Raw genomic sequence first — 15,307 nt, forward strand, 5'->3', positions numbered from 1 at the left:
TCGCAGGGGTGCTCAGTGGCTCCTCATCAAAACAGCGAGGTGTGTGTGGACGTCCGTAGGGTTGCGCTCGGGGTCTGAGAGCGTTGTGTATTTTTGCTATTGGAAGACGGAAGAGAGCGTGTGCCTGTTAAATCTAGTGACGGTCGAAGGTTGGGAGGGACCCTGAGCAGGTTTGGTGGCACAACTGCAGTTTTCAAAGATCTTGACCGTTTGGAGAAACGGCCTGGAAAAAAGGATTCCTCTTTTGCAGCGAGTTCACAAGGACAGATGGGTTGCTGTACTCTTTAACAAAAACACTCAACTTGGGACATATAGGGTGAGGAAATCGCGGCTATACTTAGGCTTGAGAAAATGTACGTAGGTATCTGTGTCTGTCACCTGCGCGTCTCTAGGAAAGTGAGTTCTAGCGAAAGTAAAGCTGCCAATGAGCCAAAAAAAAGGCACGGTCGTCTAAAACATGCAGAAGCTCTGGTGGCCTGTCTCAACAACCGTACCAAAGATGATGCAAAATACTTTTTCCTCCACTCAGTGTTGTAGTCTTCACAGGAAAGGAAGCTTTGTGCTAAACGTTGGGTTTTTTTTTCCTTTCCTCTCAGCAGAATGTCAACTGCCGTGAAAGTACGAGACAGATGGAAAGGATCCATAGTGGTCTGCAAGTACCGAGGTAGGTGTGTGATACGTGTCTGCATTTTTCCTAAGGTGCTTGTAGTATGGACTTTACAGTAAACATTAAGAATGTGGCAGCTCTCCTTCTATATTTTTTTTTTATGTGAAATATTTTAACACAAATACTAAAAATAAATAAGGTCTGTTCTGGAGCATGGTACGCCTATGCAAAGCTTGCTTCCCTCCGTCTATTTTCTCTTCCTGAAAGCACAGTCTTCTGTTTCTGTGTGCTTACTATTAAAGGGTGCTGTGAAAGTAATGTTGGACTAGAAGAGGAAAGGAACTGTTTGTGAGAGTTCGGATGTTCAGGAGAAACGGACTTTGTTTTCACGACAAAAGCTTTATGCTTTTTCGGTCAGTCGGTGTTTAAAATACCTTACAGTAGCACTCGAAAACCTTACTGAGATACTAGCATCTGTGCTAAAAGCAATCAAGGTCAAAGAAGAGACGTGGACAAAACGGGACAAATCGGCGTCGCTTTGGTGTGTTTTCCAGGCTTTCCCAAGAAGCGTTAGCAGCCTCGTAACTAGCGACAGCGAGTCCTGTTGTGTTTTTGGTGAGTTACTGCTTCTGTAATGTCCTTTTTCCTTAACCTGCAGTGTGTAATTGACTTCAGTTGGAAAGAGATTTTCCAGAATGGAAATCTTTCTCATTCAAAGGAGTTGCCTTTTATGAGCGTCCCATCAGAATGCATGTTCAGAGATGATGTACTTGGCAGAAGTCATCCGCAACGAGACTTTTCACTCTCTCTGGAAAAAAAACAAAGTAGTAAGTCGATTTCCTTCCAGAGACCTAAGCGCAGCACGTCTTCCAACAGTCGATGTATCGCTGATCTTTGGTTCTCAGGTGTAACAGTCGAGATATCATAAAAACGTGTTCCTCCGCATGCTTGGGTACAGCCAAAAGCATTAGCAAATCTGCCAATCCCTTTTGGTAGCCTTATGTATTGCAGCACTGGAGATTTGATATTCCCCACTGCCTGCCTCCCCGCCCCTCCCCCCCCCCCCCCCCCCCCCCCAAAAAAAAAGTAAAACCATATGGGAGATCTCTTATCTCACTGATTTTTCTATCATAAATGGATTTTAAAAAAGAAAGTTAAAATTGTATAATTTACAAACTGACTTGCATTGCTTAAACTGCAACTGCCAAATAGCTGTAGCATATAACTTATTAGGTGTACTTAAGCAGTTAGGTAGTTGTTCTAAATCTTTAAAAAGAGAGGCAACCGAACGTTACGGGTTTTTTTCCCCAATCTTTTGACAGAGTGCTCTGAAGTACTTTATTTCTGTCTCGCTTTCAACGGCGCGTTTCCCCGGCAGTTCGGTAGCATCGGTCTCGGCGCAGCTGGCCAGGCGTCCCTCCTAGTCATGTAACACACGCAAAACCCCTAGTCAAATGATGGCTGTGTGTTTTGGAGGTAGATAATTTAACAGTATGAATTCACAGCTATGCAATTTAAATTAATGCAAAAGGAAAATCAAGTATTTTTATGGTATAAGTATTCTTCTTGTATGTGTATAAACGTACACACACCTTTTTAGCATAAAATGAATTGCTGAGATTTGTTCTTTCTTTTTCATTTTACTCTTCCAAGTTTTACACTTCACTTTCAGCTTTATCGACCAAGCAAGCAAGATGCGCAGCAGCAGCAGCGCAAGGGCTGGAGCTGTGGCGGTGGATCCGTGAGCGTAGATGCTGATTACGGCGCGCCCTTGTCCTGCAGCCTCAGGGGGTTATCTCCCTGCAGCGGTGCTGTAAGGAAGGGACGAGACGTTTTCCAACACCAGCAAGAGCGTTTACTTCTCTGCGAAGAACGTGTTCAAAATCGTGTCAGTTAGTCTTAATGCTGATTTTAAGCGTTCGAATCGCGCTAGCTTTTAAAGGACGTGTTGTATTTCGAGCTGACCCGTTTGCCTAGCATCCTCCTTTAGCTCAACTACTACCCTATCCCTTATCCTGACTGAATTCCTCTGCTGCCTTCGGTGCTATTTTTTTAATAGGCTGAAATATCCGTTGAGATTTTTGTTTTTCAGATGTCTCGCTGTAAGCGTCCCGTGATGCTCAAGAGAGACCCCCCAGCCCAGGTTTGCCTGCCGGTCGTTAGGCGTGCTGACGGTAAGGGGCCAGCCGCCAGCCTGCGGGACGGGGGCTGGGGGGGGGCTGCAAGCGTTTGGGGGGGCTGCCCCTCCTTTATCTTTCCAGCAGAGCCCCCCTTTTTGGCGGGGGTGCGTGTGTGCATACGTAAACGGCATTATTAAAGTAACGAGCTGCCGGTTGGGGCCGTTTCCCTCATTTTGTGCCTTTTTGGGGGCTGAAAAAAAGGGGGGGTTGGGGGACCTGGGGGGGGCGATGATGTCATTTGGGGCACCCCAACATCACCGGGGGGGGTGATAATGCTGTGGAGGAGCAGGTGAGTGGGGAATGGGGGGTCATGGGGGGGGGGGGGGTGTCGTTCCCCCCCAAAAAAAGGGGGTCACAGCCCAAAAATGCCTGAAAATTCACGGGGGGTTTCAAAAATTTTTAAAAACTGTAAATATATGTGTGAGGCCTTGAAACAGAGAAAAATCTCTCATTGTTATATATATTGAAAAATAATATTCATTTATATGTACAAAAGGATTTCAAAATAAGAACCTATATCTGCCATATTATATAAAGGATTTTAGAGTATAAAAAAATTTGAAAGACATATATAGGGTTTTAAAATACAAAAATAACTCGCGTACATATAAATTAAAAAATAAAGGGCTTTAAAATGCAAAAAGGATGATATATTTTATATATGAAGGAATTTAAAGTAGAAAAAAGTCTGAATAGATATAGCTATCTACACTTACATGTTACATAGAGAGTCTAAATAGATACTATATGTAATCTAAGAGATAATATATAAGTGTAAATAGATACCTAAGTCTAAAATCTAAGTCTATAAAGATATAGGTGTAAATATACGTAAGTGTAAATAGAGAAGTCTATAAAGACATTTAAGTGTCAAAATATGTAAGTCAACAGATATATAGTCTGAACAGGTATTACATATAATAAGTGGGAAATAGGGAGGATAAGTGGGAAATAGGGAGGATAAGTGGGAAATAGGGGGGTATAAGTGAAACATAAATATATGCTCTAAATATATATATATGTATGTGTAAATACATTAAGTGTAAATGTCTATGATAGATAAGGTTTTTAAAATGCAAAGAAACCCTGTTTATAGAAAGGATTTAAAAACTCTTCACCCCCCCCGAAATACCTCTCTATTGAAGATATAAAAGCGCTTTCAAAAGCTGCGTCTTCCCTGTTCTCCTTTTCCGCCGTTTCCCATCCTGATTTGGGGCCAGTTCCCCCAACAGGGACTTTCCCCTGCAGGGCCGCGCACACAGAGCGGGACCTGCCGCGATGGCATAAAAATACCACAAAACCCCTGATTCAGGGCCTGCAAGGGGTGAAAAAAGAACCCCGCAATTTTGGGGGAAAAATACCCAACTTGGAGCTCCCGGGAAAGCCAAATCCACCTGGATTTGTACAGCTGGAAAGCAGAAAAACGCCCATTTTCATGCACAAAACCAAAAGCAAAAATCGCCAATTTTTGTTGTGAAAAAGCGTTGAAAAACCTCCAAATTGAATATTTTGGAAAAGGAAAAAGCCCCAATTTTTATATTATAGAAAAGCAAAAAACCCCCCCAATTTGGGGAAAATTTGGGGTGAAACACCAGCCATTTGAGGGGCATCGCTCGTGGTTATCCAGTGCGGGTTATCCAGTGAGGGTCAGTTATCGGGAACGGATTATCTGTTGCGGATTATCCCAGGTGAGTTATCTGCTGTGGATGGTCCCGGGCGGACCCCCTGGCGTAGGTCACCCCCACGCATGTCCCCCCACCCATGTCTCTACCCACACACGCCCCTCCCAGTGTCCGCCCCGCCTTTCCCATGCGAGGTTTTTCCCCCGTGCGTGCAAGGTTTTCCCCGTGACGCGCCCCCCGTATCCCCTGCCCTCCTGCCTCGTGCCCGCACTGCCCTCCTCTCTCGTCTCCCTCCTCCCACCCCCCCGTGTTCCGCACTGCCTCCCCGTAACCCCTCTGCCCCGGACCCCTGGGGTGCTGCCTGCCCCGCCAACCTGCCCGTTGCCCCCCGCCCAAACTCTGACACCCCCCTCCCGCTCCCCCGCACCCCGCTCCCACCCCACTCTCCCTCCTCCTGCGTTTTGGGTTTGTGCTGAAAACAGCATTGATGACGCAGGGGTGTGTTAGTTCCTGCTGAGCAGCGCTTGCACGGCGCCCGGGGCTGTTCTGCTCCTCGCCCTGCCCTGCCAGCGAGCAGGCTGGGGGTGCGTGAGGGTTTGGGAGGGCGCACTGCTGGGAGAGCTGACCCCGACGGACCCAAGGGATATTCCAGACTGTATGATCTCATGAAATAAAACTAGGGGGGAGGTTGGCAGGGGGGCCGCTGCTGGGCTGCGACTGGCTGGGCATCGGTCGGTTGGTGGCGAGCAATTGTTTTCATTTGTACCGCTTGTCTTTCCTGGGTTTTTCTCTCGGTTCTGTTCCCCCCCCCCCCCCCCCCCCGCTTTCCTTTTCCAAACAAGTGGAGTTTTTTCACTTTTGCCCTTCCAATTCTCTACCCCATCCCACTGAGGGGGGAGCGAGTGAGCGGTTGCGTGGTGCTTAGTTGCCGGCTGGGATTAAACCATGACACAAGGTGAGTTGCAAGCCCTGCCTGGCTAAATACTTCAGGCTCTCCGTGTTATTCCTACCGTCTTGATAGGCCATCCTTGTTCTTTCCCGCTGCTTTCAAGTGCTTTGTGCTCCATAAGCAGTCTGGGAAGTATGGTTGTTGCAGAAACTGCTACACGCTGTGACTCCTTCTCAGGTTGTTAGCTTTGCCCTTTGTATGGGCTACCGAGGTCGTCGGCTCTGCACGGGACACAGGCAGCCCGCAGAGCTTGACGCCAAGCCATTCCTTTCCCCTCGGCGCAGCAGCGGTTCTGCCGCTGCTACAGGCAGCCACTCGCTCGAGGGCGAGGGGCTGGGATGACGACAGGCTGCTGCACGCTTCAGTCGAACTGAGACGCCGTTCTCTGGGGAGCCGGTGCAAGGAGAGCTCAGGTACGTTCTGTACTGCCGATGGCCCTTCACAAGGGAAGCGTGCTTTGGTTTTAGCAGAAAAAGGTGTCAGTCACAGGCAGCCACCTATCGCTGTGCACAGCTCAGCTATTTGGCAGGTGTCCGTCTTGTTCAAGTAGAGGCGTATTCCTCACCTTGCAGTCTCGATGGCAAAACCATCGGGGTTCAAGTTACAAAAGCCTTTTGACATCGGAGCGAGATGGCAGCTGGGTTTCTACCAGCACCGTACTTAGCTGTGTGGCTAGCTGAAAATGGCTCGCAGGCCAGGAGATATGCAGAGGGGTCTAAAATAAAGAAACCAAGTGTTGAAGTGATTGTTTCAAGGAGGCAAATTAGGCAGTTAAAGGAACCGAGCTGCTCCCCTGTCACGTTGGCAGAACAGCCCCTCCAGCCCACTAAGTGCTGCGTGTTGCAGGCAGCAAAGTGCAACTGTGACGCTTGCTGGCAGGAGCGGCAAGGAGTGCAGAGCTACGCGCCCTGTACAGAGCAAGGATGGAACCTGCCGGGCTCTACGGTCATCTGCTGAGGACGCCTAATACACGGGCAGGCCTCTTGGCTTTCCCTGCTTCATTTCTAATTCCTTTGCACGCTGGAGGGCAGGGTGGTAGGTGACGTCGTGCAGTGTCTCTCCTCCAAGTGACAAGCCCTGTGTGGCAAGCCTTGTGCGTGTGCAGGATGAGGAGAGCGGAGTGCTGATAGCACAGAGGTTGAGGAAAGGTGCAAACACCACAACAAAGCCCCAGGACCACCAGCGTATCGCTAGTTTGCAGGTCAGCCACTGGCACCGGGTCTGCTCAGAAGCGCGGTTTCGTGATGGACATAGCTGCCCCTCCCCTGCTTTCAGGGTGCCACCCGTGTGGCCTTATTTTTTTAAAATCTCTCTCCAGCATCTGTTGAGTCGCTGCTGTCACTCCCACAACCCGATGCCACCTGCAGTCCGAGACAGCGATCCCTGGGGCTTCCTCCGGGTTAGAAAGAAACCTGTTCCACAGGTTCCCCGTGCTGCTTCTCCTCCGCGGGTAATGGGCTGGGGGGCACGGACGGAAACAACCACGGGCCTTGTAAAGCGGCCAAAGGGAAAGGACTGAAATGCTGGGGCCACCGGGTGCTTTTTGTGGTACAGAGGCGATGGAGACTAGTGCCCGGGCCGCGAGTGGGAAAAGGGCAGAGAAATCTAAGCCCAGTACCCCCAGTAAGCAGTTACCGTCTTTCGGTGGTCCAAACTGGGCGGAGAGATCGGGAAGGGGTCGGTGAGGCGACGGTGGCACCCGGCGGCCGGAATTGGGTACTGCAGCTCTTGAGCCGCGCACGCGCAGTGCCGCGCGTTGCCGCGCTCGCTGCTGCCACGGAGCGACCAAACTCGGGTACTGCAGCTCTCGGGAGCCGCGCATGCGCGGGGGCGCGCTTTTCTTTGCTCGCTGCTGCCACCGAGCGACCGAGGTACGGCACTGCGCCTCGGGAGCCGCGCATGCGCAGAGGCGCGCTTTTCTCTGCTCGCTGCTGCCGCCGAGCGACCAAACTCGGGTACTGCGGCTCTCGGGAGCCGCGCATGCGCGGCGGCGCGCTTTTCTTTGCTCGCTGCTGCCACCGAGCGACCAAAATCGGGTACTGCGGCTCTCGGGCCGCGCATGCGCGGCGGCACGATTTTCTTTGCTCGCTGCTGCCACCGAGCGACCAAAATCGGGTACTGCGGGTCTCGGGCCGCGCATGCGCGGCGGCGCGCTTTTCTTTGCTCGCTGCTGCCACCAGGCGACTAGAATTCGGTACTGCAGCCCTTGAGCCGCGCATGCGCGCTGGCGCCCCGCTTCTCCGCGCTGCCGTCCGCCGGTAACGGCAATGCCGTACCGTGGTGCCTGCGGGGTGATGCCGCCGCGTTCGTCGCTTCGTCCCGGTAAGGAAATGCCGCTGCCGCCCCACGTGCGCGGTGCCGGCGGGCGCTGGGCGCGCAAAGCGCGGAACTGCAGCGCCCGTGCCGCCCCCGGGCACGCGCTGCCCGGCGGCTGCTCGCTGCTGCTGCCGCCCCGTGGCCGAATCGCGGTACTGCAGCGCCGGCACCGCACAGGTGCGCAGCCGCGCCGCCGCCGCCGCTTACGCTGCTGCCGCCCCGAAGCCGAAGCGTGGTACTGCAGCCCGGCGTTCGCGCGCCGGCTCTGGCCCCTCCGTGTGCCGTCCCCATCCCGGTGCATTCGTCATCCCGGGCGGCAACAGTTAGGGTGCCCCCCCCGCATGCCAGCACCCCCAAGAGTGTCGGCGTGTTCCGGTGCTGCCCCCATCCCTGGGGCAGCTCCCCGTCCCCTGTCCCTGCGGCGGATCGTTGGGCTCTGTGTTCCCCCAATAAAACACGGGGACGGAGGGGACCGCTGGGGACAGGGGGCGGGGACCCCCAGAGAGTGGGCTGTGCTGCCGTCGCTCCTTGGTGCTGGCCCTGCTTGTCCCCTGTCCCCCCAGCGGTGATGAGCTCCGGGCCACTGGCGGGGACCCTCACTGTCACCTTCCCCCCACGCCGGTTGCCACCAGCGACAGGGACAGCAACGTACCCCTCCTCCCCCCCGCCACGCACACGGGTGCGCAGGGGCACAGGCCACCCCCCGTCAGGTGGACACGCTGGGGACACCATCTGCCCCGGGGCTGTTTGGGGTCCCCAGGGTGGGAGCGGAGCTGCAGGATGCTGGGTCCCCCCTGCCCGAGCCCTGCAGACCCAGGTGGAGCACAGGCATCCCCCGGCCCTGTCCCCAGCCCTGTCCCCACGTGGCCGTGGGTCAGTGCTGCCGTTGCGTGGCCAGCGGCTGGGAGGACACAGCTCCCGCCGGCTGGGGCCAGAGGAGCCCGGCAGCCTGGGGACCCCCGGGAAGGGCTGGCTGTGGTGGGGACTCGGCGCCCAGGGCACCCCAGAGACCCTACAACAGGGTGCAGCATGAACTATTTTGTTACCTGTGCAGTATCCATGAGTGAGTCCCCATCGTTCCCAACCTGGTCCCCCAGTGGGTCGGGGTCCCAGCAGCCCGTGGGGGTGGCTGCAGGTGTGGGGGGTGGGATCCCTTCTCCCCGCGGTGCCCCCCACCTCCCCAGGGTCATCCCTCCTAGTCTCAACCCCCCACATGGTGTCCCCAATCTCCCGAGAAACACCTCTGTCCCCAAATGTCCCCCTACCCCACTCCCAGGGTCCCTCCCGGACCCCAGGATTCCCCCCCTGCCCCGTTCTGAGGCCCCCCCCCCATCCCCACGGTCACCCCCAGTCCTGAGACAAGCCCCCCCCCCCAGCACGGCAGGTGCCTGGGGAGACGCTGGGAAGAGCCGGCACCGCCATCTCGGGGTCCTGCTGGCCCTCATCCCCCCTAAAGTCTTGCACCATGCTCTGCTCCTTGAGGGGAGTGCCCACAGTCGGGGGGGTGGGAGCTCCCCTCCTCCCCAGGGAACCCCCCCAACCTGTCCAGGGCACTCTCTGCCACCTCCCCAGGGTCCAATCACCGTAACAGGGTCTGACCCTGGGATCCCGCTGGTTAATATCAGGTGCGAGAGAAGGTTCCTCATTACTCCTTGATTAGTTCTTAGGTGCCAGCTCGAGCTGGGTGCCTCCAGAGAGGGACGCCTATCCTGGATCGCCCTCCTTGCACACCTGCACCCGTCGCAGGAGGGTGCACGCTCACCATGGGAGCCACGTGGGAACCGGAGGCGGCCTCGAGGCTGCTCAGCAGCAGCCAAAACACCCCAGTGGTTTCAGACACCGGCTGTTTTGCTCCCGTACTGCCGAGAATAATAACCACCACTGTCACACGAGGGTCCTGCACAATCCCCACCATCGCACAAGGGTCCCCGTGCACCTGCCCGCCATTGCACGAGGGTCCCCTGCACACCAACCAATTACGTAAGGGTCCTCCTGCACTGCCCCCCCCCATCGCACGGGGGTCTCCACACACCGACCCCTCGTTGCGCAAGGGTCCCTGCACAATCACCACCGTTGCGCGGGGGTCCCTGCACAGCCACCCGCACGGCACAAGGCGCCGTGCGCATGCGTGCTTCCGGGGCGGGGACTACAACTCCCGGCGTGCCCCCGCGGGCGGCCCGGTGGAGCCGCGCGCTGATTGGCTGCGGTGGATATTTCAACGGGGCGCGCGGCGGGGTCTGCACCCACGCGGCGGCGGCGGCGGCGGCGGCGGCGGCGGCGGCGGCGGCGGCGGCGGCGGCGGCGGCGGCGGCGGCGGCGGCGGCGGCACGAGAGCAGCGTGAGTGTGAGGGGCCGCGGGCACGGCGGGCTGAGGGGAGACCTGCAGGCTCCGGGGAGGGGGACTGGCGGAGCGCCGGGCCAGGGAGAGGCTGTGAGCATCGGGGGAGTGGGGCTGGGGGGAGGCTGCGGACCCTCGGGGGGGCCGAGGAGTGGGGCTGTGCATCCCGGAGGGGGCCGGGGGGTGGGGCTTGGGGGGAGCTGTGCATCCCGGAGGGGGCCGGGGGGTGGGGCTTGGGGGGCTCCGTGCCCTAGATGCGCTGGGGAGTGGGGTTGTGTGCCCTAGGGAGGCTGGGGGGGGCTGCGGTCCCCCAAGGAGCTGGGGAGTGGGGCTGTGGGTCCTGGCGGGATTCGAGAGTGGGGCTTGGGGCTCCCAGGGGGCTGTAAAATGGTGTGGTCGGGTGCTGTGACCACCGGGGGTCCTGGGGCTGGGAGGTGCTTGCAAACGCTGGGGAGGGGCTGCGAGCGTGGGGGACACAAGGGTTGCACCAGGGTCCGTGCACGATCACCTCCATCGTACGGGTGTCGCTGTACAGCCAGCCGCGCTGCACGAGGCGCCCCGGGGCGGGGGACTACAACTCCCGGCGTGCCCCGCGCGGGCGTTCCGGTGGAGCCGCGCGCTGATTGGCTGCGGAGTGTATTTCAACGGGGCGCGCGGCGGGGTCTGCACCGAGGCGGCGGCGCAGCGTGAGGGTGAGGGGCCGCGGGCCCGGGGAGCCGAGGAGTGGGGCTGTGGCGGGGGGGGGGGCGGTCCTGCAGGCTCCGGGGAGGGGTGCTGGGGGGGCTCCAGGCGGGGGAGGGGCTGTGAGCATCTGGGGAGTGGGGCTGGGGGGGGGGGGGCGGGGAGGAGGGGCGTGTGTGCCCTAGGGGGGCCGCGCAGTGGGGCCGGCGGAGGGGAGGGGGGGCGCTGTGTGCAAACAGGCCCTCCCTGCGAGTCCCCACTGTCGCCCCGTGGGGCCGGGGACCCCCCAGCCCTCCCTGCAGGTAGACGGGCAGCCTGTAGGCAATGGAGGCCGCCCGGCCCAGTGAGGTGCTCGAGTCTGGGGGCTTCATGGGCCGAGTCGACGGAGGAGGTGCTGGAGAGAGGGCTTAGAAACGGCCTTCTGCCCCCGAAACTCCTGGAGCATTTGAAGGGGAGGGACAGGTCCACCCCAGGGCCCCAAGGGGAAGACCTCGGAGCAGGGACTTGGGGTTGTTCCAGGAGCAAAAGCTGGTCCCAGCCAGCTCTGCGCTGCTCCCCCGGCACCGGGATCAGACCTTTCAGCCCCGTTTCTGCCAGAAGCATCGCACAAGCGCTTGCCCTCCCCGGGGGCATCTTTGGGACTTGAGAACAGGCGCAGCAGCTGGGTTTTTGGGCTCAGAAATGGGCGCCAAGTGAGCTGGTTTGGGGGCCCAAAGCAGAAGCCGGTTTAGCCGTTTGTGCGGGGGGGCGGGAGGGCATTGGGGGCTGCAGGGGAAAGCAGGGGGTGGGCAGGGTGCGTGGACCCTCCCCGGGGGGGGGGGGGGGCGGTCTGGTCCTGCTGGACCCCGAAGTGTGGGAGGCCGGCATGCACCAGGCCAAACTCAATGTCTGCGGTGGTCTCTGGGGGGAAGAGGTGGTGTCTGCTTTTCAGACCCTGCACGCCCTCTTCGAGTCCAGCTCTTCCTTGTCGACTGCTTAGTATAGTTATTAACTAATTAATCGTACAAACTAATGAATATTTATACAACGTACAACTATGATATTTAATCCTAATAGTCGAGTTTTGACGGCGATTGATTTACGACCTTGTCAAAAGCCCAGGCTGTTGCAAATAGCTGGAGCTTGTAAGGAGAAGGAGCTGAAATCAACGGGAGCTTCAGTGCAGAGCTGGAGCTTCAATTAGCCAGAACCGTAGCAAGCAGGAGCTGAAACGAGACGGGGTGTCCGCTGTCTGGGGCATGCCTTAGCCTTAGCCAGAGGCAAAATTACCTGCAGCTGTAACGAGCGGGAGCTGCGATTCGCTGGAGTGTCTATTTGCCGGAGCATCCGTCGGCCGGACTGCACTCCTAGCACGGCTGCGGAGCAGCCAGGCGCAGGCAGGGCTGTCCCCAGCAAGGCGCTCCGAGCGGCAGGGAGGCGAGTTGTCCATCTGCCAGCGGGGAGCCCGGCCTCTTCCCTCGGGGATTAAATCCACGCCACGTGCGTCTCTCGCTGGCAGGGCATGAGAAGCTGAAAAGTCCTTGACTAGCGTAAGCGCTACTTAGCAACAACTAAAACATCAGCCTGTTATCCACGTTTTTCTCGTACTAAATCTAAACCACAGCGCTATACCAGATACCAGGAAGAAAATTAACTCTATCCCAGCCGAAACCAGGACACCGGTCTTGCGCATGATCCCGCTGTGCTCGCAGGGGTGCTCAGTGGCTCCTCATCAAAACAGCGAGGTGTGTGTGGACGTCCGTAGGGTTGCGCTCGGGGTCTGAGAGCGTTGTGTATTTTTGCTATTGGAAGACGGAAGAGAGCGTGTGCCTGTTAAATCTAGTGACGGTCGAAGGTTGGGAGGGACCCTGAGCAGGTTTGGTGGCACAACTGCAGTTTTCAAAGATCTTGACCGTTTGGAGAAACGGCCTGGAAAAAAGGATTCCTCTTTTGCAGCGAGTTCACAAGGACAGATGGGTTGCTGTACTCTTTAACAAAAACACTCAACTTGGGACATATAGGGTGAGGAAATCGCGGCTATACTTAGGCTTGAGAAAATGTACGTAGGTATCTGTGTCTGTCACCTGCGCGTCTCTAGGAAAGTGAGTTCTAGCGAAAGTAAAGCTGCCAATGAGCCAAAAAAAAGGCACGGTCGTCTAAAACATGCAGAAGCTCTGGTGGCCTGTCTCAACAACCGTACCAAAGATGATGCAAAATACTTTTTCCTCCACTCAGTGTTGTAGTCTTCACAGGAAAGGAAGCTTTGTGCTAAACGTTGGGTTTTTTTTTCCTTTCCTCTCAGCAGAATGTCAACTGCCGTGAAAGTACGAGACAGATGGAAAGGATCCATAGTGGTCTGCAAGTACCGAGGTAGGTGTGTGATACGTGTCTGCATTTTTCCTAAGGTGCTTGTAGTATGGACTTTACAGTAAACATTAAGAATGTGGCAGCTCTCCTTCTATATTTTTTTTTTATGTGAAATATTTTAACACAAATACTAAAAATAAATAAGGTCTGTTCTGGAGCATGGTACGCCTATGCAAAGCTTGCTTCCCTCCGTCTATTTTCTCTTCCTGAAAGCACAGTCTTCTGTTTCTGTGTGCTTACTATTAAAGGGTGCTGTGAAAGTAATGTTGGACTAGAAGAGGAAAGGAACTGTTTGTGAGAGTTCGGATGTTCAGGAGAAACGGACTTTGTTTTCACGACAAAAGCTTTATGCTTTTTCGGTCAGTCGGTGTTTAAAATACCTTACAGTAGCACTCGAAAACCTTACTGAGATACTAGCATCTGTGCTAAAAGCAATCAAGGTCAAAGAAGAGACGTGGACAAAACGGGACAAATCGGCGTCGCTTTGGTGTGTTTTCCAGGCTTTCCCAAGAAGCGTTAGCAGCCTCGTAACTAGCGACAGCGAGTCCTGTTGTGTTTTTGGTGAGTTACTGCTTCTGTAATGTCCTTTTTCCTTAACCTGCAGTGTGTAATTGACTTCAGTTGGAAAGAGATTTTCCAGAATGGAAATCTTTCTCATTCAAAGGAGTTGCCTTTTATGAGCGTCCCATCAGAATGCATGTTCAGAGATGATGTACTTGGCAGAAGTCATCCGCAACGAGACTTTTCACTCTCTCTGGAAAAAAAACAAAGTAGTAAGTCGATTTCCTTCCAGAGACCTAAGCGCAGCACGTCTTCCAACAGTCGATGTATCGCTGATCTTTGGTTCTCAGGTGTAACAGTCGAGATATCATAAAAACGTGTTCCTCCGCATGCTTGGGTACAGCCAAAAGCATTAGCAAATCTGCCAATCCCTTTTGGTAGCCTTATGTATTGCAGCACTGGAGATTTGATATTCCCCACTGCCTGCCTCCCCGCCCCCCCCCCCCCCCAAAAAAAAGTAAAACCATATGGGAGATCTCTTATCTCACTGATTTTTCTATCATAAATGGATTTTAAAAAAGAAAGTTAAAATTGTGTAATTTACAAACTGACTTGCATTGCTTAAACTGCAACTGCCAAATAGCTGTAGCATATAACTTATTAGGTGTACTTAAGCAGTTAGGTAGTTGTTCTAAATCTTTAAAAAGAGAGGCAACCGAACGTTACAGGTTTTTTTCCCCAGTCTTTTGACAGAGTGCTCTGAAGTACTTTATTTCTGTCTCGCTTTCAACGGCGCGTTTCCCCGGCAGTTCGGTAGCATCGGTCTCGGCGCAGCTGGCCAGGCGTCCCTCCTAGTCATGTAACACACGCAAAACCCCTAGTCAAATGATGGCTGTGTGTTTTGGAGGTAGATAATTTAACAGTATGAATTCACAGCTATGCAATTTAAATTAATGCAAAAGGAAAATCAAGTATTTTTATGGTATAAGTATTCTTCTTGTATGTGTATAAACGTACACACACCTTTTTAGCATAAAATGAATTGCTGAGATTTGTTCTTTCTTTTTCATTTTACTCTTCCAAGTTTTACACTTCACTTTCAGCTTTATCGACCAAGCAAGCAAGATGCGCAGCAGCAGCAGCGCAAGGGCTGGAGCTGTGGCGGTGGATCCGTGAGCGTAGATGCTGATTACGGCGTGCCCTTGTCCTGCAGCCTCAGGGGGTTATCTCCCTGCAGCGGTGCTGTAAGGAAGGGACGAGACGTTTTCCAACACCAGCAAGAGCGTTTACTTCTCTGCGAAGAACGTGTTCAAAATCGTGTCAGTTAGTCTTAATGCTGATTTTAAGCGTTCGAATCGCGCTAGCTTTTAAAGGACGTGTTGTATTTCGAGCTGACCCGTTTGCCTAGCATCCTCCTTTAGCTCAACTACTACCCTATCCCTTATCCTGACTGAATTCCTCTGCTGCCTTCGGTGCTATTTTTTTAATAGGCTGAAATATCCGTTGAGATTTTTGTTTTTCAGATGTCTCGCTGTAAGCGTCCCGTGATGCTCAAGAGAGACCCCCCAGCCCAGGTTTGCCTGCCGGTCGTTAGGCGTGCTGACGGTAAGGGGCCAGCCGCCAGCCTGCGGGACGGGGGCTGGGGGGGGGCTGCAAGCGTTTGGGGGGGCTGCCCCTCCTTTATCTTTCCAGCAGAGCCCCCCTTTTTGGCGGGGGTGCGTGTGTGCATACGTAAACGGCATTATTAAAGTAACGAGCTGCCGGTTG

The 15,307-nt window shown here is 54.9% G+C and overlaps 1 long non-coding RNA gene across 1 annotated transcript; it reads left to right on the forward strand.

Moving 5' to 3' along the window:
* The first annotated feature begins 3,127 nt into the window (after window positions 1–3,127).
* LOC142077287 (uncharacterized) lies at window positions 3,128–12,637 on the forward strand. Its single transcript, XR_012671688.1, has 3 exons — window positions 3,128–3,957; window positions 4,122–4,475; window positions 12,297–12,637. It is a non-coding gene; the product is annotated as an uncharacterized LOC142077287 (long non-coding RNA).
* Window positions 12,638–15,307: the final 2,670 nt, after the last annotated feature.

The sequence above is a fragment of the Calonectris borealis genome, unplaced genomic scaffold, assembly GCF_964195595.1.
Source record: "Calonectris borealis unplaced genomic scaffold, bCalBor7.hap1.2 HAP1_SCAFFOLD_196, whole genome shotgun sequence".
NCBI lineage: Eukaryota > Metazoa > Chordata > Aves > Procellariiformes > Procellariidae > Calonectris > Calonectris borealis.